Here is a 25,772-nt window from a genome sequence, read left to right on the forward strand (position 1 = left end):
TAAAATCTGTATCTTCATTACACCTGTAAAATACTATTCCAGGGAATATAAAAATCCTATTCATGTGTGCATGTTTTAGTTCACTGCCAAGTCTAAAAACGGTAGCAGATGAATATTTGTTAGATGGATGAATATAACACTTGTATTACAATAAAATAATGTCATTTATATCATTCACATAATGGGAGCGTGACACTATGCCACATAATGCAAATATGTATTAAACACATATCTGAGGCTTGGTTGATAGACAGGTCACTTCTCCATCAGTTTTCTGTGACAAACAGAAGTTTTATAGCAGGGCCTGAGGACATGACTTGAGATTAAGAGCACATGCTTCTCTTTCAGAGGACCCACGTTCGGTTCTCAGCACCTAGCCTTGGCTAGCTCACAACTTCCTGTTATTCTCGTTCAAGGAAGTTCCACACCCATTTTGGCCTCCACAGACACCTGCATTCCTATGCAGATACCCAGACACTGACATGCATGCACACACATAATTGAAAATAAAAATAGAATATTTAAAAAAATATTAGAAGATACAAGGGTGAAGCTTTTGAGTAGGGTTTTATGAATGTGTGAATTGCCATTTTGTTAGCTTTAGTGATTATATCCACTGGCATAGAACAGTTCCCCAGCGGCCCACAATAGCTGTTTTCTCTTGTCCTTTCTCGATCTCAAAAATCTTGTCTTTCGTAGTGAAAACCAGGAAGCAAAACCAGAATGGCATTGGCCTGCCTGACTCAAGACCATGGAATGGGATCAAGTCAAGGCAGAGGCACTTGCTTCTTGGAGCTACAGTGGGATTGTGCTCGGTCAGTAATGTAGCACATATGAATAAGAATGACTAAGCTTGAAGATGTGGAGTAGCCCAATAAGGCCATGTCCAGGGCAGGACTGGGATTCAGCCCCATAATGATGCCTATAAAACTGGAATCAGCCTCATGGGGATTCCTGTGTGCCTTTACGTAGCTCCGGACAGAGAGTCAGCCCTGAGAAGCCCAGTGCTTGCTGATGGCTCTGTTGGAGAGCTTTTCTTCTTGCTTCTTCACAGTACTGTTATATACAGACTGACATAGGGAGGAACCCATGCGTATGTCTGTTTATGAATAACTGTTTCACAGGTAGTAAGGTCAAGCTCTATGGCTATACCTTTGTCACAGGCAGACCAGAATGGTCATGGTACATAAAAAACATAGAAGACAGTTGACTGTAAAACCAGAGAGTTCTGAGTGGTTAAAGACAGAACACCTTGCTTTTCTTCTTACCCACTTTGACTTTCAAGGTCTTTGTACTTGAGTTGAAACTTTCATTCTAGGTCAACATGAGAACTCATTTCTATTCCATTTCTAAGTAGTTTTACTAAGTGTTTAAAGTTCCTGTGATTTCTTTCTTGATAACTTCTCAATGCCTTGCCTCATTATCCTCTCTCTACTGTACTTCCTTATGGAGCATCAGGCCCTGGTGTGAAATATTACATTGAGTGGCAGATACATGACAAGAGGTAGCTCCAAGGGGGTGGGGGGCAATGTCACAAAAGCTTTCTGCTTATTTGTCCTTACTAGAACACACTGAAATACTGCTTGTGCCGGGGGCCACAGTCAGGGAGGTCAGCCCACACTTGAGTACAGGCATCTGAGTACTTTCAATGAGTTGATCACATGGGAATGTTGAGGGTTTGGGGCTGGTGATATCAATGCCACGGTACATGAAAGATGTCTGTTTGCTATAGCAAAATTTGGCAACATATTAAGCCACCAATTTAGACAGTGACTAATATCTAGAGTCCATTTGTCTTTGTAAAAAGTTCCTTGTTGAAAGAACAGATGGTTTGCTGACTCTTCATAAGTCTCCTCTGTATTAGTCTTTTTTTCCCTATCCACTGCCCCTTCGTGCCTCATTAACACCTGTGTTTAGGTGTCATTCTCTCCTTGTCCGCTGACAATGCCAGGGGTTGTTTATCCCAGTCACTCTTCCCATCTGAGTGGGGACTCCATGCATCCCTCTTCCCTTACCCTCATGTGATTCTGATGTAAAAGTTACTAGTTTGTAGCACAATGACCGGAACAAAGTGGGATTCAATAAATGCTTATTGGATGACCACAATCTAGATCCAGTAGAAAGCACATTTGCTCACTATGTGGCATGTTTGCTAGCATTCATTCATTCATTCATTCTGCTTCTGCCCTCTTCAACATCAGATGTACTTCGTCTCTATAAGTCCTGGACACTGCTTTCGGTGCCAGGATGGTCGAGACATGAACCCTCTGCCGTAGAAAGTTCAGAGGTGGCTGCACTCATCATATTGTTCTTGAGATTGTCAGCCATGGTTGGCGATCACAGACACTGTGGGCAGAACCTTGAAGTGGCTCTTTGTGGGAGAAGATAAGGGAGAAATATATTCTCATTTCTGAGGCCTTCACAGCCCACAGGGAAGCAAATAACTAAGTGCATAAATACATAAAAATACAATGTATGCTCAACAAAAGGAAATATTGGTGGAGACCAGAAATAGATTGGAATTCTTACAGAGATAAACAATAGATATCTTTTCTTTCTTGTGTGAAATACCCCTGCTTCTCTCAGTGAATACTTAACTCATTTAATATATATATTTTTAATATATCCTTATGTCCAATATTATTTCAGAGCTGGGTACTTAGCAGTAAATAGGAAATAAGCAAGAGCTACTTCTAATGTTGAGGCAAAGCCACTAGTGCCTGACTCGTGGGTGAAGGGAGATGGGGTGAGGAGGGTGAGCAGAAGCAAAGGTTGTGGGAAGGAGGAAGTGGAAATAGTGAACAGGGCTTAGCATCCAGGAGATCCTCACCGGTCCTGTGTTTCCAGGTCCACGACGTCAAAGATGATGGCTACAACTAAAATTCCAATTTTCTTCCTTAGATACTTTTAAGAGAAAACACTAGATATTATCAAAGTGACTGGATGGATCTTTACCCGTGTTGGGCTTCCATAAGCAAAGAGAACACTCTGGCTTATTTACGCATTTATATTTTTAGTTTATAATTATTTGTGTATATGTATCTGTGCATGTGTATGCAGGTGCCCACAGAGGCCAGAAAGGGCATCCATCCCCTGGTGCTGGGGTTAGATGTAGATGCAAGCCCCCCGTCAGAGTTGCTGGGAACCAAACTCGGGCTCTCTGTAAGAACAGTAAGTGCTCTTAACCACTGAGCCGTCTCTCCAACCCCAATCTGAGTTATTTATAAAAATCAGAAATTATCTCATTCTGCTTTGGAAACTTGGGAGGCCAAAATGGAAGAGTCTGGTGAGGAATGGGTTATACGGAGGAACTGAGAGAACCAAGGGACCATGTGCTCCGTAGAGCTCATTCTGTGGGGACCTGGTCAAGGAGACCTTACGGCTTAATCACCTCTCAAAGTCCACTTCCCCCATTTCTCTGTACTACCCCATTGGCAGCGCCTGAAGTTTAGAGGCAGGGCATACAAACCATAGCAATGAGCTTTGTAAAATGTTGACAGATATCAGTCCCACCACCTAGGTTACTGTGGAAAGGGTAGCTCATGTCCAGTTTACATTCTGAACTCTGACCCGTGATGTCCAGTAGCACTCCTGGCATTCACACTCTATCAGATCCTTCTGTTAGAGGTCTTCTCCCAGGATGCAGTAGAGAGATGCATCAGGCATGTGTTCAGGCAGTGATTACCGACTTGGTAATCATTATGCGGCATCCTAGACCCTAGGAATTCATTAGCTCTGAACCATACACCTCTTATTTCTGTCAATAATTTTGGCCTTTTAAGAAAATAGGGTAAATTTCAGACATCTTTCAGAGAGCCTTTAGATCCTACGACAAAAGGACTCATCATCCATTTTTGAGGTTTGGTTTTAATTCTGAAGGGTAATATAGAGCACACAAATAGCACAGGAACTTTAGAATTAAAAGTTTGAAGATTCCCAAAGCACAGTGAGCCCAGCCGCCCTAAATCCCATCTCATCACTCCATGTTCCTGTGCCTACAAGCAAGACCAGAGCTGACAATGACAGCTCACTACACTGTCTGAAAGTTAGCTTTTCAAGCATACTCTGGTGTATCTGAGTCACACGCCAAGGGACTCTAAGACCATTTCATTCAGCTGCCTCCATAACCTTAGGAGACCCTTTCATTACTTTCCCAACTTTATACTCAAGGAAACTGGGGCTCTGGGTGACTAAGTCACCCAGCCCATTTCCTTAATAAATCAGGTGAGGGTGACGGTTCCAGATACAGCAGTCCCACAGGCCTCTCCCTCGGCTGAGTTTCTTCAGAAGCTCTGTGTGGAAACTCAACCTTTTTGGTCAGGACTTTTCTCCATTTTTTTTCAAGCTCTTCACCATTAGAAGACTAATGGATTTTGCCTCCCAAATCTCAGAGGTTTTGAGGATACTAACACTCGCCACTTCTGGGTCTTACCATTCTTAGAACCTGACAAGAGTCCCTTGGCTGTTAGTCACATGAACATGGCTGCATACATTCTTACTACTCCATCTTTGCCCAAGGTGGGAGAGGAATGTTTTATTGGTGGTCCTCATATGTATTTGTGTGGGGGAGGGTATTTGTTATAGTTATTATGTTAGGACATGAACTATATTTATACGATCAATGCATTAAACACAAAACCTGTATGTGTGTGTATAACAACTTAGAATCAGTGCTGAGAGAGTCCCTACTCACTCATTTTAGTAACTAATAGAGTAGCAAAGTCGAATGACAGGCAGCCCTGTGTTTAAAGATGTGCCGCTGGTACCTAGTGGATTCAGGGCCGCCCATGACAGAGCTGAAGAGTCCTCCTTGTGCCTCAATTCAGGCAGCAGGGACAGCCAGGGGTAAAACAACTCTGTCATTGAAAGTGTCATTCAAAGGCAGCCTGTACATCACAGCAAAGAAGCGAAATCCCAGAAAGGTTAACAGACTCCGGAAAAGAGCTAAGTCTTCTATTCTGAGACTTGTTACCTATGGCTGGAAAGGAGCTACCTCATAGCACACACAAGGCACATAGTCTAAAGTTATTCTCTTAATTTGCTTAATTTATTCTGGTGCTTCTGCCTTATGTGGTCAAATTTTTCACCTCAATGCAAAACATTTGTTTGTTTGTTTGTTTATTTATTTATTTATTTATTTATTTATTTATGCTTAAGCGTTTGGTTTCATAACCAAAAACATTTATTGGCAAGACCAATATCAATAACCTCTATTGGGTTTTATACTATATTTATTTTCAAAGGATAAAATTGTATCAAAGGGATAAATAGTCTGAGTCCTTATTCAGACAGTTTAAATTCAAGCCCAAAATGGCTGCTGTCGTTTGAAGGGATTGGTCACCATGTATTCTCGTGTCAAGATACTCAACAATGTTCTCTGAGTCCTCAGAGAGAGGGCGAAGACTTTGATATTTGATTCATACAATCCTTATCTGCAACGTAACCAATGATTTCTTGTGGACACATTAACTTCTCTACATCTAGATCAGGAACTTCAAACCCAAATTCACATCCTATGGCCATAACAATCTCTACTTGGTCCAAACTGTCTAAGCCCGGGTCCTTCATAAAATGCAAATTTCTCGAGAGCTTTGCAGGGTCTGTCTTGCTGTAGATTTCCACACATATAGCACCCAGCCATTGCTTGCCTCTAACATCAAAGGGGCAAATCACTCACTGATGATGCTCTTGTGGGACTTTTCCAGACACCTCCCAGCCTTGAGGAAGGGAGTACACCCACAGTAAAGGTCATCTTAGGGTCACTTTGCAGGCGCTGAAACAAGCAGCTTCCCAAGGCCTTCCTCCTTCTGGCACAAAGACAACTTAGAACAAATAGGAGCCCATTTCAGAGCAAGCTCTGTGAACTACCCAAGTTTGGTGAGAATCAGCAATGTGCATCCTTTTCAAGAGCTGGCTAGTTTTTTCATTCCCTCAGCATGTAATCAGCTGGCCCACACAGGCTTTAGTGAGCAAGTGAAGTGGGTTCTCTTTGTTTTACTTTGGGTTTGGTTTTTCTAGCAGCTTTAGAGTTCCATACATTATAGCTAAGTTTTACATTTTGGGTTGATTTTGTATATAGTTTGTGATAAGGGTTCAATTCACTCTTCTGCATGTGTGTAAACAAATTTCCTAACCCTGCAGTCAGTCAGTCAGTCAGTCAGTCAGTCAGTCAGTCAGTCAATCTGTCTGTCTGTCTGTCTGTCTGTCTCTCCATTGTAAATCCTTTCCACCTTGTGAAAATAATACATTTACTATAAGGCATATCATTCTGGGCTTTCTATCATGCTCTGTTTATCTATGCATCTATCTGTGGTTTTATGTAGAACCACAATGTTTGGATTATTGTGGTTTTGTAGCATATTTTGAAATAACGAAGTATAATACCTCTGGCTTTGGGGTTTTTTTTTTCTTTCAATATTGCTTTGGGCATTTGGGGTCTTCTGTGTTTCCTGATGAATTTTGGGGTTTCCATTTTTCTCATTCTGTGGTGAATGACATTGGAGTTTTGATAGAGATTACATTGATCTGTGTATGTTTCTGCATGGGATGGACATTTTAGCAGTGTTATGATTTTGCTCAGTGGGTAAATTCTGTGTTTTTTTTCCATTGAAAAAGACAGAAGAGAGACAGAGATAAAGAGAGGAAAGGCGAAAGAAGGAGAGGGAAGCAAAAAAGCAAGGAGGGAGAGAGAGGAAAAGAAGCAAGGAGAAAAAAGAAGGAAGAAGAAGAAAGAGGAGAGAGGCAGAAGGAAGGAGAGGTAAGACAGGAGCAAGCAGATGGAGCCTGGTAATTAGAGTTGATCATTTTAATATATATATATATGTATATATATATATATATATGTCACAGAACATCAAGTTGTATATTCTAAATGCATACAGTTCACACAACCAGTGGCAGGAACAGAGAGAGAGAGAGAAAGAGAGAGAGAGAGTTAGAGAGAGAGACAGAGAGAGAGACACACACAGAGACACAGACAGAAGATAGACAGAGACAGATGGAGATGGAGATAGAGACAGAGGGAGAGAGAGAGAGAGAGAGAGAGAGAGAGAGAGAGAGAGAGAGAGAGAGAGAGAGAGAATTGTGTTCATAGGCAACCCCTATTTCTGAATCACCATCTCAAAGAATCTGGTTCAGAACTGGGTGGGTCCCAGGAATCTTAATGGTTACTCAACTTCCCAGGGGACTTGGCTGGGTGGTCCTGGGGCTGCACTTGAAGAAACACTCCTCTGGAATCTCAGCCTCTGAACTTTCTAACCTTGTTACTTCCCAAAGGATGATGTGGCCTCACTCCACTCAAATGTCCAAACAATACATAAGATTCTTTGTGATTCATACTTGTGTCCTTATTTTCTGACTCAACAATTAATTCCTGGTTAGGTCAGTCATTGAGCAATTTTCTTTTGCTCAGTCAGTCAGCCCCTCTCTTCTGTGTGCCAGACACTGGAGAGACAGGAATCCCAGTCCTCCCCACTGAACCCACAGAATGGCAATAGCAGTAACGATGGTTCTTCCAGCACTCTATCCATGTGCACAGTCCATGCAGCTTATGTTACTGGCCTATTTCATTCTCTACCTTTTGGTAACCTGTCATGAACCAGAACAAAATCTGAGAATATAAATATAGACAGAGAATCAGAAAGTAGTCTGCAGCTCATTTTTTACCCTTAATATATGTCTTTAAGTTCTTTGTGTCTATCTTTTTTCTTTTAATCGATTGTTCCCTCCCCTCCCCTCTTCTCCCCTCTCCCCCTTCCCCTCCCCTCCCCTCCCCTCCTCTCCTCTCCTCTCCCCCCTCCTCTCCCCCCTCCTCTCCCCCTCCCCTCCCCTCCCCTCCCCTCCCCTTCCTCTCCTCTCCTCTCCTCTCCTCTCCTCTCCTCTCCTCTCCTCTCCTCTCCTCTCCTCTCCTCTCCTCTCCTCTCCTCTCCTCTCCTCTCCTCTCCTCTCCTCTCCTCTCCTCTCCTCTCCTCTCCTCTCCTCTTCTCTCCTCTCAAAAACAGTGCTCATGCACTTTAGGCAAGCCCAGAACTTACTGTGTAGCCTAGAATGGCCTGAAACCTGATAGCAATCCTCCTGTCTCAGCCTCTAAACTTCTGAGATTACAGTGTGTACTACCATGAATGACCCAGTCTTTCTTCATAGTAGCTACAGAGAATCCCACTATGGAGGTACTGTTTTGTCTTTGACCACCATTCCCCTGATGAATTTGCATTTCACTAGTTACAAATAGTCCCCTTATAAACTTCAGAGCAAATATGATATACTCTTCTTTTAGAGGATGAGTTAAGAACAGTTAGTGATCCTGCCAGGGCTTCCCCCCCCCCCCTGACACTAGCATAGTCCTCCCTGCCTCAACACCAACAGTTCTTTCTTTATGTGTTACTACCTCCTATGATTCTCACAGGCTAAGTGCTGGACTCTGTGGAAACTACAAACTCACACCAACCTGACTTCTCTTGGGACTTCAAGTTCACCGGAGGAGTGCTAACGGAATAGACTCTAGGAGCTGTCTGGGAATGGAGGGTGGAAACTGCTCTAGAAAGAGGTGTTGAATGATTGCAAACTCACCAGTCATGCTGATCATCACTGGAGGAAGCATGTGTGTGCGTGTGCGTGTGCGTGCGTGAGACAAAGAGAGAAGGAGAGAGACAGAGAGAGGGAGAGGGAGGAGGGATTAAAGCCTGGAAAGGTGGAATGACATCTGCCTATGAGGAGTCATAGAGCATCTTGTATGTGTCTGAAAACCACCAGAGTCCTAAGCTAGTGAGCACAGTATAAATAAATACTTACCCCATTTGGCAGCTTCAGTAGAACCCTGGAAGTGAGTGGGCGATAGGGTCCTGTGTCTGTGGCAAGCAAAGATATTTGCCCTTTTAATAGCTTGGATTCTTCCTTTTTAAATGAAGAAAGTAATATCTAGTGCCTGCTCACTTGACAGGATGTTACAAGGCTTGGCTAATTTCTGTAAATGTTTTGAGCTCCTCTGAGGTATGTGTTCTGTAAATAGGGGGGTATTAATAGCAGCCGTCAGAACAGAAACAAAACTGAATTGAGCTGCAGTCATATTTCTGGGAAAGAAATACAGACACTGCAAAGTGTGAAGCCTGTTAGATCCATGGGCATTGGCCCTTCCTTAAGAGGCAGCCTGGGTTTCATATAGAACATGGTGACAGCCTAGGCCCCCATCTCCAGTGGGGAATGAGCTGGATTTTCTAACATTTAATTTCCCAGATGATTGTTGTGATTAAGAGCCCATCTGGTGCAGCCCATTTGTGAGGTGTGTGTGTGTGTGTGTGTGTGTGTGTGTGTGTGTGTGTGTGTGTGTGTGTATACAGGGAGGTGGGGATCCAGTAAGCCAGAAGTCTAACTGCAAGGAAGAGAAAATGCACAGTGCAGACACTATCATTCCAAAACCCTTTGCTAAGATGTGAAACAAGAATGTCATTACCTACACATTAGTGAGGCCGGTCAGCCATATGCCATAACAAAGGCAGTTATGGGAAGTTCTCTCTCTCTCTCTCTCTCTCTCTCTCTCTCTCTCTGTTTTTTTGCTAGCTTGGAGATCATTTATTAGTGCCTTTGTTTGTCAGCCATGGGTCTAAGAGAGACCAAGAACTGCTAAGAGGAAAATTCAGCCCTTCAACTGCAGTTGCTACAGACACACAGAATCTTACTCCTGCACGTGCATAGGGGTAGTTATTTAGGCACAGGCACCCTGGATTTTTGTCATTCACTTGCATATATTATCCCCCTCCATACACAAAGAAAGCTATGAGCAGAGAGTGGAGGCAGCCATATGTTAGTGTTCATGTCTTCATGGCCCCTTAAGAGGGAGGGGAGCTCTCAAACCCATCAGCAGGCCATCCTAGTTCATAAGCACTAATAGGACTTACAGATGTGCAGACAGCGAGGAAGGTCCTGATGCCCAGCTGAACTCTGGGTAGAATGCCTCATAATTTCTTTTACTCAAGGGATCTTCTGTAAACCTGTTCCAGACAGAGTTTTTATTGTGTTTTATTTCCAACCTCTAACCAGGTTTACCCCTTGGAGGTCAAGCCAGTAAGGCTCCTTGAAAAAAAAAAAATCTCTCCATTAGTGAAGGAGGTAGAGCCTCCCGTCTGCTGTGGTCACCACTTCTGTCCAGGGCTCTGGCTTCACACGGAAAACTCATCAGTGACTTGATATGAACACACAGGTCACTGAGAAACATCTGGTAGCTTTGACCCTTCATGTCCACTCACCACATGCACTGAAAGTGGGTGGAGCTAGAGAACACATCTGAAGTCCTCCCCAGTGACAAGGGATGGTCTAACTCCAGGAGGTCCTGTGAGCCCAGTGAAAGACAGATGGGCGGCCAGCATGCATTGGCTAGAAGACCTCCACCTTTAGAGACAGGATGCTGGGTTCATTCATTGACTAGAAGACCTGCATCTTAACAGGCATGATGTGGTTTCTTTAGGAATAATGCCAGCCAACAGCCTTCTTTTTCATTTTTGAAATGTAGAAATAAGATCGTTTACCTCACAGGTAGATATCCATACCCAACTTCTCTGTAAAGGCTCCTCACCTTTATTCTTTGGACAGTACATTTCATAGCCCATTTTATGAGCTTCACGGAGAACTGTAGATCAAGAAGTCTCTGATGTGGTCATTTTTAGGGCTTGGTGTCTGAAAAAGGGCTTTTCTCATGGACCCTTGGCAGACGCTTTCCCTCCTCATTGGGGTAATAGTCCATTGGTAAACTCATGTCTTTACTTCAGGAAGGCTGCAGCAGGGTTGAAGCCTCTTAGGACTCAAAGGTCCCTGGCTCCTCTGACTGTAACAGTCGCCTCCGTAACGGATAAGCACTTGTATTCTGTCCTATCATTCCAGTCTTCCCTTCTAGAAGGAAGGAGCTGGGCAGCTTCAGTGCTGTCCTTTGTGGTCCTTCAACATTGACAAATCCTCTCTAGGCTTTGCAAGAGAAGCAACCATACCGTGGGGGTTGGGGAGGTCTTTGTTGTAAAAAATGTATTTTCTCAACCATGGCTAAAATGAATAGATCTGGAGACTTCAGCTACTCAAAATCTCTACAAATATCTATGTGTGTGTATGTATGTATATATGTATGTGCTTTTCACATAGACATAGTCATCTGTAGTCACTCTGATGGGAATTATTTGGTTCTTTTACTAATCTGCTCCTATGCAATGTACTGCATACCCTAAGGGTTATATGAATATCATTTATATAGGAATTACATCTTTAAGATAAAATTATACTTCTTTATTAAATAGAATGTCCAGAGATGTGATAGTCATGAAAATTATTATTTTTAGGCATCTCCAAATACCTTCTCCTGGAAGTTTCTGACTATTTTATCCTCGTCGTCATGAGAAAGACTGAGACATGATGATATGAGGAAGTCCAGGGTTAAATGTAAATGACAAAAATCTCCTTATTGTCATTCTTCTTCCTCTGTGGTTGGCTAACACACTGTTGATTCATAAAACTTGTTCCTAATGAGACTGCATGCAAGTTTAGAGTCTTTCTGCAAATCAGTTTAAATTGATAAAAGTGACTTACTTAAAAACAAACAAATGAAAGGAGTTGGCATCAGAATTCTTCAACGTACCCTGAAGACATTTCAAGAGTGGCCTACTGCCATCCATCCTTTATATGGGCTGTGAGACTTCCCACACACTCCACCCATATTTATCTGTCAACCCCAAAATACTACACCAGAGGAAATGGAAATAAGATCCTCCTTTTATAAGCCATCCATGAGGTGATGTCTGGTCCATATTAAATGTCACCAATAAATTATTTATGTGAGATGAAAATACAGATGTGATTACAGTAGGACTTAGTTCTGCCTAAGAATAACACTTGAACTCTTCCTGGGGGTAATAAGTCATTTTTAAATTATAAGCTAATAACCATTTGATTTAAGTATATATAGAAAACAACTAAAACCATTCCAAGAGACATTAAGAACTTGATGTGCTTCCTGCTTCCATCTGGGATTTGCTGTCAGTCTTGTCCTGTGTGCAAAAACAAAGAGCATCCCAGTTAGCTTGAATAGCCACCTCACATAACAGACATGCATTCTACCATATTCCAGATTGGCAATTTGCCTGTTGTCACACAAGATCAGAGGTAGAGGGGTGCACAGTTGCACTGGCCACTGTGTTCAACCTTAACTGATCCCTGATGCCAATTCTCAATATGATCATTTGAGTGCTTCATCATAATTGACTCTACTCAACATGATAGGTGCAGGAGTACATGTGGCTAGTGTGTCCTGTACCCTAGGATTCCAGGTGACCTACCATGATTGACCAACAAGAGTAGCAGAACGAATAAAGAAGTACCCTCTGGTTCCTTTAATCGAACCTAGGAATCTGAATCCTACCACTGTTATTAACATAATGACTGAACTTTAGAAAGATTCGCTTTTCTTTGTGTTGACTTCTGGTCCAATGTGGAGTCACTGGGTTTAGGAGAGAATGGCTGGATGATGTGCAAACATTTTGCAATCCAAAGCATTAGTTCATGCAAGAGAGAAAAGGGGAGCGTTCCATTTCTCACCCTGTATCCAGCCATGAGTGTATCCAGCCAAGAAAGGTTGGTCTATAAAGAGTGAAAAAGATGCGGTCTTTGCCACAGGGTTAATAGTAACAGGTTTTATGGTAAGCACTTAAGCCTATTTATAAACCTGCACAGGTCTTAGTCTCTTTTCCATGGCTGGGATAAAAATACCCTGACAAAAACAACTTCAAGAGGACAAGCTTGGTTTGGTTTTCAGCCCCAGGTTGTAGTCCATGATGACAGGAAGTTCGCACCAGCAGATAGTCAATGTAGCTGGTCACGTTGCTTCTGCAGTCAAGAAGCAAACAACCATGAATGCTTGAGGGTACTTAGTTCTCCTTCTCTCTGTACATGCTCCAGGATCTCAGCCAAGGAAAGGTGCGGCCCACAGGAGGCAAGCTCTTTCTATCAGATAATATAATCAAGATGATCTTGGGGTTGGAGAGGTGACTAGGTGGTTAGGAGCTCTTGCTAATCATACAAAAGACCCAAGTTCAATTTCCAGCCTCTTTGTTCGATGACTAGTAATTGTGTTTAACTCCAGCTCCAGGGGGGATCTTTGGGCTCTGCAGATACCTCTGCTTATCCGCAGACATCCACATGCAGACACATAATTATAAATACAAATAAGTCTTTCAAAAATGATAATCCCCTATAGACCCATCTCCCAGTGTTTCTAGATTCTATCAAGTTGACCATTATCCATCACAGCACCTATATGTGAATATGCACTTACAGACATGTTCACAATAGAAGTTGAGGTATGTTTTCTTTGAGATACATCTGAATGTCATTTTAGTTTGCCAGCCACTCTTAATCTTTCTCTTCTTTCTTGTCATATTTCAGAGAATTTCCCAATAGAATGTGAAAACTGCCTTCTTTGCAATGTCAGAGGTATCTGAATTCAGAGTGTACACATCTAGCAGGATTCCCCTTAAGGCTACCCAGCCACGTTGATCCTTTGTTTACTAATATCTTTTCCACAAAAGATTAGCAGAGTTGGAGGGAGGGCAGGTGGTAGTGGAATGAAGTGTATCTCATATGTTTTCTGTTGTTTGGGGAATTTCAGAAGGTAATAAGCTAAGCTATCGAGGAAGGCATTTGGGGGCTGTAGATGTGGGAAAGAAACCTCACTTCAGAAATGGGGATTGTGTTGATCCTCTAAACCAGTTCTTTCTCTCTTCAGCGGATAAAGATCTGTGCAGCACTCTGACAAATTTTTTTTTTTCCACATTAAGGGTAAGCAATTCACTCAGCCCCAGTAGGAGGGGCAAACGTGCTAAGGGGCTCCTAGGCAGGATTTCCTGGGGTTCTGACCACTGCAGCTTCAAGGACAAGTGAAGAAAAGAGTGCGTGGCTGCCTAAGCATGGCCTGAATAAGGATGAACTTCAGCTGACATGCCAACGTGGAACTGGGAAAGCCCACAAAGAGCAGGTGAATAAGGATGCTAGAGAAACAGTCTTCCCAGGGAAGAGCACACCAGTTGGTTTTATCCAATATCAAACAGCCACCCCTGCAAACATATACATACAAGTAACATTCTATGGAGTGAGTGGGCTGCATTTATGTATTTAGGAGTGTGTGTGTGTGCACTCATAACAACAATTAAAGAAAAAGAGGTCATGAATTTCAAAGAGAAATGAGGTAGAGGCATATGGGGAGGTTGGAGGGAGGAAGGAGAAGGAGAAAATGATATAATTATAATCTCAAAAAATATTTTAAAAATTGCAAGTATTTCCCTCCTGCCTCCAGGTTAACCAGCATTCTGGGCAATTGTCCCGTCACCTGCTGGGGCCTGCCCACCCTGATCAAATCCCTCAGTTCATTCTTCACTTTGACTGAGTCTTGATGGCCCAGTGCCAGGTGACATCTGGGAGGATACACTTTGTAGGAAGAAACATAACCAACACCTCCCATAGAACAGAGGGCCTGGCCACTCAGAGTCATGTTGAGGGAAAGGTCAGTAGCCAGTTCTGGCTAACCCACTCCCTTATTTCTGCAATGATGGGAACAAAGTCTCCATCTTGCTAGCTCACCAGTCAGCTTCAGAGCTGCCCAACCATCTGCCTTCAACTGAGGCAGAACAACTTGCCTAAGTCTTGGGAGTGTGAAAGCTAAGTAAATGTTAGCAGAGAAAAGAGATAGATGCAACACGAACTTCCTGGAGCGCAGAGACACGCAAATGCAGAGACGTTGTCCCTTGCTTCAGTAGTCTTCATGGCCACCCATCCAAGAAGAGTATGGTTGGTGTCTCCTCACTACAGTTGGTGGGCAAATGTGAACCTTCCTAATTTGGAGAGGCCCTGAGCAGATGTCCATCCCCTAACTATTATGGTATGTACTTTACCAACATTACCATTCATGGCAAGGCTGAGAAACACAAAGATACACCAAGAGAGGCATGCACACGTGTACATATAAAAACATGTACATGAGAAATCACACAACTATATAAGTATACATATAAACATATTAAACAGACATATAACTATAAAACAAATACATAGCATACATGTACATATATGCAGATTCGTGCACAGACTATACACACACAAACATACACACACACACATCCAAAAACATATATACAAATACATTCATGTGAATGTGTGCACAAATATACAAATAAAACACAGACATATATCAGGCAACTCTAGGACTCACATTTTTACCTCTGCACCCTGAACAGTAATCTGGGCTATATTTTTCTACTTTCTCTCTGTCCTGAGGAAAATCACAGAAATTCTAATAGAGGAGGCTGAGAAAAGAAAATATTGGCTTCTACAGCATAAACATCTCTGTCTGACAAGAAAATGTTAGTTTCCCTCTAAATCAAATGTTGACAGATATCAGCTGTGGCTGGAGATGTGCCACTCTGGGGGGAGATCTTTGTTTCAGATAATGTGCTCAGCTTGGAAGCCATCTTCCATTAGGCTCCCTGGCACCACATTTTATCAGGAAGTGTCCCAGTGTGTTTGCAAGGGCTGACCTCTCTGGGACTCTCCAGAGTAGGAGAGCAGAGGGGCAGATTCCCACTTGATAGGATGAGCTGGGAACCTGGGTCCACACAGTCATGTATAGGGCGTACACTTTCATGCACCATGGGATGGGATTTTTAACTGGACACGCAGAAGGGGAAAGTCTAGAAGCAAAGAGAGAAGTGAAATGTACAGGCACAGGGAATTTTCCAGAACTGTATGCTTTACCTATTCATTTCCACTTTGCTTCTGAAATACAGTGAGAATAGTCTTTGTTCAACATCTGATACTTTCAAAATTCCAAATTAAGATCCCCTTACTTTCTCCCCCAAAATACATACACACACATACACACACACCACACATACCACACAATACACACATCACACATACACACACACACACATCACACACCGCATACACACATATACCACACACACACCACATATCACCATATACCACACACACATACACACACACCACAGCATATACACATCATACACACCACATACACACACACACCACAGCATACACACACACCACGTACCACACAATATACACATCACACATACCACATACACACACACACACATACACACACCACACATACCACACAATACACACATTACACATACACACACACATCACACACCACATACACACACATACCACACACACACCACACATACCACACAATACAGACATCACACATACACACACACACACATCACACACCACATATCACCATACACCACACACACACACACACACACACACACACACACCACAGCATACACACACCACACAATACACACATCACACACACCACATACACACATACACACCACAGCATACACACATACACACACACCACACAATACACACGTCACACACACACACACACACCACACAATACACACATCACACACACACACACACACACACCACCACCACCACCACCACCACCACCACCACCACCACACACCCCTTTAACGTGTTAAGGCTGAAGAATGGTGATATCTCCAACCAGTGAGCTCTGCCAGTCTGCTCCGTTAAGGCCAAGATTAATGCGGTAGGTTGGTGCACGGCTGCTGCAGAGCTGCGTGCTCAGAATATGAGATGCCTATGCAGGGGAAAGGCCAAGAAATATGTCTGTGCTTGGAGTTTACACAAGTCTCCTTAGCAACTTGTCTGAATTCATTTCTCCCTCGGTATGTGTGGGTTTCTTCCAAATCCTGAGTGAAATGGGTGTTGAGAGTCTTAGCAGGCCTTCGTTCCCTTCTGCTGGGGCAAACTCTTTTATGCTGGAGAGCAAGGCTTTCATTACCAGCTCCCTTCCTTCCCCCATCCCAGGGATCCAGCTCTGATTCTTTGCACTGTGCGTCTGTGGATCATTAGGGACTTTCCAGAGATCCATATCTCCGTGGAGGAATTTGGGGGCCCCTTGCTAATGGCCAGTTTCGTGCATTTCTGCCTTGGTCTCTAGCTGCCCCTCTTGCTCCTGGGTGTGACGTGTGTTAAATGGGCCTGTGTGGCACAAGAAGGGAGACAACAACAAGCTCCCATCCTCTCTGCTCCTCCTTTCCATTTTGCCTTGTCTTCCTTCGATTTTTATCCCTCACCTGGCACCAAAGGCCCTGCAGCTCTGATTAGACGATAACTCGAAAACTACTAGACAAAGCCTGGCTTTCAGGCAAAAGATAGATTGGCTTTGGTGTGACTGAGCATGCTTGGGGACGACACCCTTAAATAAGTCTATGCTGCAAGAGGCAACTTTGCCCTCCAGCCTGGAGAGGGAGATGACACCGTGCTGGGGCCCAGAATTGTAACACTGACATTTCCCTCTTCTATGTTAGAGTCAAGGGGAAAAAAGAGAAGAGAAATGTAGCCAAAAAAAAAAATTAAGGTTTGATTTTGGCTCTTTTACAAACAGATGTTGCTTGTCATTCTGATATGGTTAAGCAGGCAACAGATTGTGTGTGTGTGTGTGTGAGAGAGAGAGAGAGAGAGAGAGAGAGAGAGAGAGAGGGGGGGAGAGAGAGAGAGAGAATGACTAGAAAGCAGAACTAATAACAAGGGGAACATGGGGGCCTCTTTCCTTTCTGAACCTTAGTTTAGCTAACTAACTATGCCTGCCCCTGTAAGTGGCTCTGTGCCATTCAGTAAGCACAGGGCATCCTCCTTTGTAAGAATCCAGTCACTCAGGTTAGATGGCTGCTTCTTTTCCCAGACATCATTGTGGAAGGGCCAGGCCTTTACCATGCCGAGGTCAGGAATCCACCTGTACCAGACAGTGACCTCTGGGGGTGTACAGGCCCTTTACAGACTATATTTTCTCTTCCTTCCAGGGTGCAAGTGACTTACTTCATCTTCTCTTCTGCACCCCCACATTTTAGTCTAACTGTGCCATGCCTTCTCAAGAACAAAACCTGGCTTTGAATAGAAAGTGGTAAAGCTGGCCAGCCTCCTGGGAACACTCATTCTGCACACAGTTCACTTTTATTAAAGAACTGACAGACGCCTGATGTTTTTGTGTCAGAATCAGAGTCGTGTTATTAGTTTTCCATTTGAATCCCCCCTCCCTCGCTTTGTTGACAGCTAGAGAAGCACTGTAGGCTGGCACCCAGTCACCTTATGAAGGAAGGAAATTGTCACGGTGAACAAGCTCGATCCTTCCTGAAGTGAAAGTTGTCCTTCACAGCCAGCCGCACATGAAGCAACTTGTGACTGCTGAAGCCTCTGTCTCCTTTTGTTTCCCCAAGTGTGTCGAAAGCCAGCTTGGCTCATTCTGCACTCTCCAGTCTTGATCCCTGCTATACATCTGTTTGCATCGAACATTAAGTAGGTACAGGCATCTCCTTAATTACAAAAAATAGAAGTACCCTGCTCAAACAATCTGAGCGCTTATTTCTCATCCAGCTTTACTCTGTCATGCTATTTCCACATCTTTGTTCTTCATTGACCTACAAATGCTGTCATTTGTCATTTTTCTTAAATTATTTATTTATTTATTAGTACAAGGAGTGTGGTGTGGGAAGATTATAAATGGCGGTGTCTGATCTGTCCTTGCTTAAAAGCACAGGAGACCCATGCCGTGTGGCTGGCTGGTTCTTCCCTCCCCTTCTCTCTTCAACTCAGCCCCCACCCCCAGAAAAGAATTAACTCAACTTTAAGTGGCTGGCTTTGGCACCACATTGTATTCTTGGGAGGTTTTCCAACACCACAGTCTAGGGATTTTTGTGGCAAAATCACAGGCGGAAAAGGTATGGTGTAGCATGATGCGGGGCACCAGTGAATTACCCTGGGAGTAGCACTGTTGGGTGCACTGTTTTTGTAGCAGCCGCTGGATCTGCGCATGCGCACGTGCACATACCCAAGAGACTTCAGAGAGTAAGAGAGAAAAGGCATCGGGAAAAAAGAAAAAGAAAAGCTATTGGTGGCTAGGCCAAGAAGTCTCAGGTCTTTGGTGTCGGGTGGATGCTGAGGGGTATATGTGAATAAGCTCCTCCCACTCCTTCCCTCCTCTTCTTACTCTCTTTACCTTTTTTCTTTCCCTTACTCTGTCACCTCCCTTGTTTCTCCCCCTTTCTTTTTTCTTTCTTTTTATAAGTCTCAGTTTCCCTTTTTCTCACCCTTCTGCTCTTCCTTCTTTTCTTCATTAAAAAAAAAAAGCCCCATCTACTTGCGCTGCCATTTTGAATAAAGGCAGTCCATAGGACATACCGTCTTCAAACATGAGAGAGAAAGCACAGCATCACCACAGACTTGCTGTTCAAGTCCAAAGGCAAGCAGGGCTCAGAGTTCTTGCTAGCAGGCAGTAGTCACACAGTAGATCCACCTTCCCTTAGCTAAGAAACAATGAAGTAAGATGAAGTGTGTGGCAAGTGGCAAGAGGATAGGACAGCAGAACTGAAGCCATGAGCTGTGTGGTGCTAGAAGAGGGAGAGCCATTAGAACCAATTGCGGTGAGATACCTGCGCCTCAGGCATGCCCATTGGTAGAGAGTAGATGTCTCCCAATTGGGCTGATGCCCAAACAGAAAGTTAGAATGCCCCCCAGGGGCACTGAGCATGCTCTTCCATTATGCTTTTCCCACTTCTGACTGTTAGTAGCCTCTCTGAGACTTCACATTCTTATTTGGTGATCTTTTTGTTCCTGGTAAAAATCCTTTTTACAGTGGTAGTACATTAGTAGCCAGGGAATTTCCGGGGGTGGGGGTGGGGAACGTGAAAGCTACTTATTTGTAGAACATTTTTATTATTGGTCACACTGGAAATAAACATGGCATGCCCCAATGTTGCTTTCTTCTAGGAATAGATTTAGTTTTATTAAAATTCCCTTTTACTCTTGGTATAATATTACTTACAATTTAATTTACAGTGTAATGGAGTGGCAAAATGAACTGAAAAAAACCACCAAAGATTTCTGATCAACTTATAAAAATATTTTAAATATTTTGTTTTCCAGGCGTGGGTGACTGATTTTTAAGAAATCGGCAACACGGAAGCTGATTATAAAATATTCATAAGAAGCTGGCTTTTACAGGTAATCGCTTTTTTCCTTCTACTTCTTCCCAAACCTTCCATTTCTTCAAATAGTACAATTTTTAGGACATTGAAAGCTTATATATTTAATGTTGCTAGTTTATATCTTTATAACCCATCAATCTAGCTTTTGTGGTCTTTGATTCTTTGGAGTTTGAGAGTTTTTAGAATTAATTTCAAAAGGATGTTTGCTTCTTTTTAAAGTAATTTAGGCAGAGTTCATTTGAAACCACAAACACTGTCTTTGAACTCTGGATGTATATGTATGTATATGTATATTATATGCATATATGTGTGTCTATATATCTGAGAATTCAGGGTTTATATGCATTTCAGAAGGTTGTTATTAATATTTTAGCTTCAGTTCTACTTGATTACAACTTAGCACTTTCTGGAACTCTTCAATATCCATTGCGTGGGTGGGGATTGAGTTTGGCTCTCATGATCCAGGCAGCTTCCTTTGGGTGCCGCTGAAGCACTTTGTCCCACCTAGAAAGGTTTACAAGCATCCATGATCTGGTGTCCAAAAAAAAGTACCTTTCCCTTTGTTTGTAAATGACAGCCCCATGTTTTCACAGTTGGTTGCTATGTGGTAGTGTCCTGTGCAATCTTGTTTCATGTAATGACCCAAAATGTCCTTTGGAAAAAGAATCCCATTTCCTTCCCCAACACAAAGAAGTTTCTTGAAGAAAGCTTCCAATGACTACTTCAGGGGAGGCATCTATTGGCAAACAAGCTTCCCTCTTCAAGTGTAAATGTTAATATTTGAATATTTTCTTTGTAACTTCTGGTCAGGTGTTTTTTGTTTGTTTGTTTTGTTTGTTTGTTTGTTTTGATTTCTGAATGTAAAACTTGAGATTGTTTGGAAGCTAATTTTAGTACATGTGAATGCATAGTCCCCTGTCCTGTATTTAAGAAAAAGAAAGATGGCCCCATGGAAACACAAGGTTGAGTTCTTTTCTGTGGTCTCAGTGTATCATGGGAATGTATAGGTGCTGTGTGACAGTGCCAATGTACCACTTGATAGATTTTAGTTCGTTGCTGACAAATACTGTTTTACTAGCCATAGTGTAGTTGAATATTCATTTTCTAAGATGGTTGAAAAATGTTTCTTATTTGCGATTTAAAAATTATAATGTTTTCAAATACGTTGAGGTGGCTTGAGAATGGGATCCAAGTCTAAGCACAAAGCTGTCAATGTCCAGGAACATCGTGTACACAGTCTGGACGTATGTCACCCAAGGTTCTCAGTGTATCTATCTTGTCCTTATAACATGCCACCTGGCTTCAGGGGTGGCATCTTCTTCCTGTGCCATCAGCTCAGTGCTCAAAAACTTCTGAGTTTTAGCTGGGCAGGGTGGTACACCTGTTTAATCCCAGAGCTCAGGAGGCAGAGGCAGCTGGATCTCTGAGTTTGAAGTGAGCCCGTTCTCCTTGGGAGTCTCCCAACGAGACTCTGTCTAGAAAGGGAGGTGGGGGAGAGGGCAAGATTTTTTTTTTAATTATTTGCATTAGGATGACGTATCCTGTATTTAAAAATTAGTTCTTATCAATTAGAGCTGGAGCCCAACCCCTTCAACTTTCAATAGGAACAATAATTCCCATATCTCAGCAACTCTCCACAATGTTCATTGCCTAGTTTTAAATACTCCTATTGCCATCCCTTTGTCAGAGAGACCAAAGGACAATCAGAAGCTCAAGACTTGTGTAAAACACCTGTTTTTTATAGAGGAAATAAGTGTTTTAAAATAAGTGATGCCAGGCAGTGGTGGCGCACGCCTTTAATCCCAGCACTTGGGAGGCAGAGGCAGGCAGATTTCTGAGTTCGAGGCCAGCCTGGTCTACAAAGTGAGTTCCAGGACAGCCAGGGCTACACAAAGAAATCCTGTCTTGAAAACAAACAAACAAACAAACAAACAAACAAACAAACAAACCCCAAGAAAACAAAAAACAAAAAATAAGTGATGCAGAGACTCTTTAGGGGGAATCATGGTTTGGTTGCTTCTTGATGTGGTTCTCAGATACTGCAACCTCTACATCATCGTCTAACTGTAAACACTTGTGGGTGTGGCTCTGGGGTGAACCAGGCAGATAAGGAACACCGGGGTAGCATCTCAGATCATCTTGCGTTCCTAGGTTCCTATTTTACCTATTAGGATGCATGCGTGAAGCCGAACCTACTCCATGAATAGTTCGCCAATTGGGCTTTCATTGTTGTTGAGCCTCTGTTTATCTTCTGGGCTCTCAGCAAGTAAATGTCCATTTGATAAGGTGAACAAGATCCTCTTGAAGGCCAAAGCCAGCTGGCAGAGATTTAAAATGTCTGTGGTAAGGCTGTTCAAAGGCAGAAGGTATATGCTTTTCCTGACATCTAGGGAAGGGATTGTCTAAATGTCCAACAAGTTTTCCTGAAGTGATTTTTGTGATGACCATGTCTACAGGAGTTCAGAGGAGGGGCCATTTACAAAGGTCCGTTGTCTTGAAGGTCCCATTCTTCCTATGCTGCCTTAACTTTGTGTGAACAATTGATTGTGTCTTAACAAATGAAATCTTTTTATAATAAGGAAAGAGAGGCAACCTTATCCCCTTCAGTAGTTTTAGGGTTAGTAGGGATTTATTTTCTTTTACAACTTGATTTTTAAAAATACCCCCATACTTTCTTGTTGTTTATATTTGGGTCAATTCTGGTGTTGGGAAAGGATGGCTCAAAGCCACAAACTTCTTGAAGAGGAACGTCATAGTTCAGTGTAATGAAATCTCTGCTAAGATGAGTTGGGAAAGCTCTCTTCCAAGTTTCTTTTAGCAGTGCTTGCTAGTTAATTCTGCTTGTTTTTTCTGACATGCAAACAAACAAACAAAATGGGGGGGCAGATCTCAATAACCTTTACCACAGAATTGCAGAAGTTAAAAGAATTACCTTGCATCCAGGCACTTGTTCTATCTCTTAGAATCTGTCTCATTCTTCTTATTGGCCATATTGACATTGGTTTGGGCTAAATAGATGAGGATTCTGATCAAATAAAGCTCACCTGAAGCTCACTTCATCAAGCAAATGAAAAACTAGGTCTACTGGAGGAGATACCTAGTTTCTGGCATGAAATGACCCAATCGCAAAATCTGTTGTTGGATTAAATGAGCCAATGACAAACTCTTTTTTGTTGGACTAATGGCTTTAACATTCTATCTTCAGACAAGTCAACCCACACACAAGAGAAGACACTGAAGCCTGTTGCCACAAACCCGTAGATCCGAACTTGTGCTGATTCTGCACACAAGCTTGTGTCTATAGGTATGTGTCTGTTAGGCGATCCCACAGTCCAGGGGCTTTGCCTGTTTGTCTCTAGTACACCTTCTCCTGCCCTCCCTGTCTCCCTGTGGATGCCTTTTAGAGTGGTAGACACGGAGAGAGGGCTGAAGAGGAGGAAATGGAGCTCCTGGGCCACAATGGGTGAGGTTATTTAAGAGGCTCACCTGCACGCCCCGTATTGCCTCTGACTGGTCTTAGCTGTCAGGTTAGGGGGTTGGGCTTAGCCCATGAGGCAGCAAGAATTCCAGGGATTCAGACAGCTGACTGCTGACTGCTGAATAAATAGGCTCATACAAAACAAGGGTTTGTTTTGCTTTCTGGGAGCCTAATTGTTCTCCAAGTTATGACGATCTTTCCCAGAAAGTGAAGACTGGCTGACAGCGCCGAGCTGGTTCTGACTGCAGTGTGGGCCTGCACCTTGTAGTTATCCTGTCCCTCATCCTTCAGCAAGTGCAGGCCACTGGGTCCTTTACTTAATAAACAAGAGGATGGGGGGAGTTGGACATGTGGATCTGCCTCTTTATACCACGTGACTACCTAGCAAAAAGACAAGAAGGAGTCTTATTTAAGACAGATAAAACAAAAATAAAACATAGAAACAAAAAGCACCCATCCCCCCCCACACACACACCAAAAACAAAAACAAACAAACAAACAAACAAACAAAAAAGCAAAAACTAAAACAAAAAACCAACAATGGAAAAAGATAGTCTGTTTACATCCAAATTCATCTTTGCCCACAGCAGTTTTCGAAGTCCTTATCATGTTTAAAGGGCTGGAATGAAAATAATTTTATCCTTTCCCCTCTTAAATGTCACCATTGTGCCAGGATTGGAAAGCCAAGCTGACCACAGATCAAAGCAAAACTGGCTATATTTGTCTCCCTCCAACAATGTGAGCCGAAGAGTCTGTAAACAGAAGGCAGGGTGAAAAGTTGATGGATTCTACAGGGCTCTGCAACTTTCACACTCGCTTTTGGTCAAGCGCGATACCAAGAATTCCCTTAGGAGCTGTGTTTCTCTGTGAAGGCTCTCGGTAGTAACAGCAGAAAGTCAACATGAAACCCTTGTGGATACAGTTTGTCACTAGATAAGAGCCACACTGTTCAGGGACAGCTAGAAGCCTTTCTCCTGTAGGATACATGCAGATGTAGCTCGTGTATGCATAGAGAGAGGAGCACGGATTAATGGCGATCTATAAATGCCATGCATGGAGGGTGCACTTTCTATTCATGCTTTTGCTTTTCACGAAGGAGTTGTTGTCCGTAGGGCTCAACTTTTAACCTGTCAGGAAAGCTTTCTTATGGAATGATGGGATATTAACCCAGAAGAGAAAGGCTGTCCTTACTGGTGTGTGTCCCATAGAACTGTCTGCCCTGGGCTGTTATCTACACACTCTGCAAACAGTCTACTTGGCCTGATTTACACGCCTCTTTGAAGTGGGTGAATGAGTAAATGGCCCACATGTTAAGCCTGCACCTCTGCTGGCTGAACTCCTGCTTGACGCAGGGAGGGGCATCATGCTTGTACCCGCCATTCCTTTAGCCTGCTGTGGTTAGGTGTGCCCCAGACAGGGAAGTTGGAGCCACTGGGACCCTGAGTGCTCAGTCTTGCCTATATAGGAACAATACCCAACTGTAAGTGGATTGCTGGGCTTGTTTTTTCTTCCTCTTCTTCTTTGAAGGAGGTTTTTAAATCAAGTAGCCCAGGGGTGGGGGTGGGGACATATGACTCTTTCAAATATTCTAAAAGCCTCAAACATTTGATTCATCTGGTTAAAAAATATTGTAGTAGGAAGCCTGAAGCCTCTGGCTACTGGCCACAAGCAACAGGATATTAAATATTTTACACTATGATGAAATTCAGTATTTTTCCCTTCTTCTACATTCATGAATGAATGGCTTTTCCTCAATGTTAATTGTTCCTCTGGGGCCCCCTCCAAGTTCACCAAGTATCCTGCAGGAAGAAGCAGAAAGTGAAATCGTGTCAGGGTATCTCCCAAGAAAGGCTCTGAGGATACATTTTGACAGCCAATTAAGCATGGGGCAAATGGGCAGAGCATAAACTCATCCAAATCCCCAAATCTTCACAGCTTAAATATATCCGTGAAAAGACGATACTTGACTATAGTTTAGCTTTTTTTTTTTTCAAATTAAAAAAAAAATCATTCTAAGAATTGCACCTGATCAAACAGCTCGCCCTGTGCTTGTAGGGGGGGAAGCTGAAAAGGACTTGAGAAGCGTTTCTCATTTATTTCAAATAGCACTTCAAAATAATGCCCCGTGTGGCATGGTATGGCTGGGTTCACTTTACATTGGAACATACCATGGTACGGCTGGGTTCACTTTACTTTTTAAGTTAATATGAATTCTC

At 42.9% G+C, this 25,772-nt stretch overlaps 1 long non-coding RNA gene and 1 other non-coding gene across 4 annotated transcripts in view; both read left to right on the plus strand.

Annotated features, from left to right (window-relative positions):
• The window catches only part of Mir100hg (Mir100 Mirlet7a-2 Mir125b-1 cluster host gene), a 238,660-nt gene that overhangs the window by 131,581 nt on the left and 81,307 nt on the right, over positions 1–25,772 (plus strand). For all 3 annotated transcript variants that reach the window (NR_131928.1, NR_131930.1, NR_131931.1), the window contains one exon: positions 20,017–20,094. This is a non-coding gene — a long non-coding RNA (Mir100 Mirlet7a-2 Mir125b-1 cluster host gene). The remainder of the gene's footprint in view (positions 1–20,016; positions 20,095–25,772) is intronic.
• Positions 23,319–23,398, plus strand: Mir100 (microRNA 100). Its single transcript, NR_029790.1, has one exon. It is a non-coding gene; the product is annotated as a microRNA 100 (primary transcript).

The sequence above is a fragment of the Mus musculus genome, chromosome 9 (genome assembly GCF_000001635.26).
Source record: "Mus musculus strain C57BL/6J chromosome 9, GRCm38.p6 C57BL/6J".
NCBI lineage: Eukaryota > Metazoa > Chordata > Mammalia > Rodentia > Muridae > Mus > Mus musculus.